Here is a 2500-nt window from a genome sequence, read left to right as displayed (position 1 = left end):
CTTCCGAGCTCCTTCGCTCGCCTCACCGGCCTCCAGCTCCGCCGCCCCGGAGACGGCACCCAACACCCGCCTGCACACACGCAGCCTCCCGAGCGACGCCACGCACTCGCCCGTCCCTTCCGCGGGCAGACGCCTGGCGGCAGGCAGACGGGCGAGGCGGGACGGACGGGGAACGGCGCCCGCTCTCCCCGCCTCCACGCGGAGACCGGGAGGGGCCGCCCCCGCCCGCCCGCCCGCCGCCCGCCTGCCGCCCAGCGAAGCCGGGTCGGGCAGAGCGAGGCAGGCGCGCCGGATGGCGGAGTGCCGGGGCAGGGCGGGGGGGGAGGGAAGGAAGGGTGCCGCCGACGGCCACGGCGGGAGACTGAGAGCACCGGCCAGGGAGGAGAAGGGATGCGCTGGGGCTCGGCGTCCGCACCACCCGCGGTGGGGGCTCGCCGTCCCGGCGGCGAGCACGCGCTCGCGCCGGGGTCGCGCGTTCGAGGCAGGCCGGCGCAAGCCGACCGCGCGGCGTCTCTCCGCCGAGACCAGACCGCGGAGAGAGGGGGCAGGGTACCCCTCTCCGTCCCGGCTGCCCGCGGGGCATGCACGGGCCGCGCCGGCGGGCATGGGGGGGTGCGGCGCCCGCACGCGCCGACCCCCCGGCCCCTCCGGCAGCACGCCCGGCTGCCCCCCGGGTCGCATCGGGCCGCCCGAGTCTTTAAACCCCCGCCCGGCTCTCCGACCGAGAACCCTCGGGCCCGGAGCCCGGGGCCCATGGCCATCCCTACCCGGGGGGGCCGCTACCGGCGGCCGCGGTGGCCGGAGGCCCTCCTCCTTCCTCCCAGCGCGCCCCCCCCCCCCCGCCGCCCCCCGCCGCCCCCGGCCCGGCCGACTCGCAGCGCGGCCCCCACACGGCACGGCGTGGGGCGGCTGGAGCGGTGTGGGGGGGGGGGGAAGGGAGGGGAGGAGGAAGCGTGGAAGGCCGGCAGGGCACGGCCGGTGCGGCACGCGCAGCGCAGCGCCCGGGAGGAGCACGCTGGCACACGGGACCACACGGGTGGGTCACCGAGGGGAGGCAGGAGAAGCGCGGACGCTAGGTACCTGGCCCTGGGGTGAGGGAAACGACCTGAAATCCCCGCGGGGGTGCCTCCCCCGCCGCCGCCCGCCGCCGGGCCACCGCCGCCTCGCGGCGACGGCGGCAGCCTCAGCGGCAGCGACGAGGCGGGGCGCGGAGGGGAACCCGGCACCCGCCAGCCGGCTCCAGCGCCCCTCGGCGGAGCGTCCACCCGCGGGGTGCGCCCGACACCCACCGCCACGACCTCGTCCTCCTCCCGGGGCCCGGGGTTTCCCTCAGTAACCCGGCGCCGGGTGGCAGCTGCGCCCGGGAGGAGAGCCGTGGTTTGGGCCGCCCGCTCGGGCACGACACGTCGCCTCGCGTGGCCTCGCGCGACGCCCCCGCTTGGGGTCCGCCGCGGCGCGGCGCCCGCCCCGCGCGCCGTCCCGGAACGCCTGTCCGCACCGCCTCTGCTAGACGGGCTGCTCCGCCGCAGCCCGCCCCGGGTCCGCCCCCCACAGCTTAGGAGTGGGGACCCGTGGGACCCGTCCCAACCCGGAATGCGATCTCGCTCGCGTCTCCACCCGCCGCTTCCTCCCGCGGGCACCGGGGGAGCAAGCCCCGCCGACCCTCCCACGCACTGCCGCCCGCTCTGCCGGGCCCTCCCCCGGGCCGGACCCTCCCCTGCCCCGGCGGCGGCGGATCACCGTCGGGCGAAGGGGCGGGGGCGGCGCTCGGAGACGGGCACCGGCGGCGGGCGCCAGCGGAGGCGAGAGGGCAGACGGGGACGGTCCCCCACCGGCGGCGGGGAATCGGCGGCGGGCTTTCGGCGAGCGAGCCCCCGCGCTAGCGGGCCTCGGGAGGGCCGTACACCCGCCGGCGGGCCGAGCCCCATGCTCGGCCCTGTGGCGCAGAGTGCGGGACAGGTGAACTCGGGTTCACGCACGGCAACCGGGACACGGCGGGCAGGGGACCACACCGGTGTTCAGTGCCGTCGGCATCGGCAACGAGGCGCGGTGGCCCGGCAGCGGCCCGGCGGTGGGCCGGCGCAGGTTTTGGAATGCCACGGTGGGCCGAAACCCCTCTTCCTCACAGTGAGGCTCGCACGGCCCGCCGGCCCTTCCCCGGCGCGCCCCGCGGTCTCGCTCGCTCTCGCGTGGCTGTCTCGCTCGCCAGAGGGCCGGGAGGCCCCCCCCCCCCCCAAACTCCGGGCCGCCCCCCCCCCCTCCGCTTGCGCGCTGTCGCCCGTGACACGGGCCGCGCCGCCGGCCCTCCGCACTGCTTTGTCCGTCCGTCCCGCCGGACCCTCCCCTCCGCCGGCGGGGGCCCCCCCCCCCCCGGGCCCCGACCCTTCCCCGGGCCCCGGCCCCGGCTCCCTCCTTCTTCCTTCCCCTAGCCCGCTCCCGGTGAACGGCAGCGAGGTCCTCGGGGGAGTCAGGTGGAGCGGGGTTTGGGGGGGGGGGGGGG

Source organism: Struthio camelus, chromosome 31 (assembly GCF_040807025.1).
Source record: "Struthio camelus isolate bStrCam1 chromosome 31, bStrCam1.hap1, whole genome shotgun sequence".
NCBI classification, from domain to species: Eukaryota; Metazoa; Chordata; class Aves; order Struthioniformes; family Struthionidae; genus Struthio; species Struthio camelus.
The sequence above is the reverse complement of the archived record's forward strand: the minus strand, read 5'-3'. Positions refer to the sequence as shown.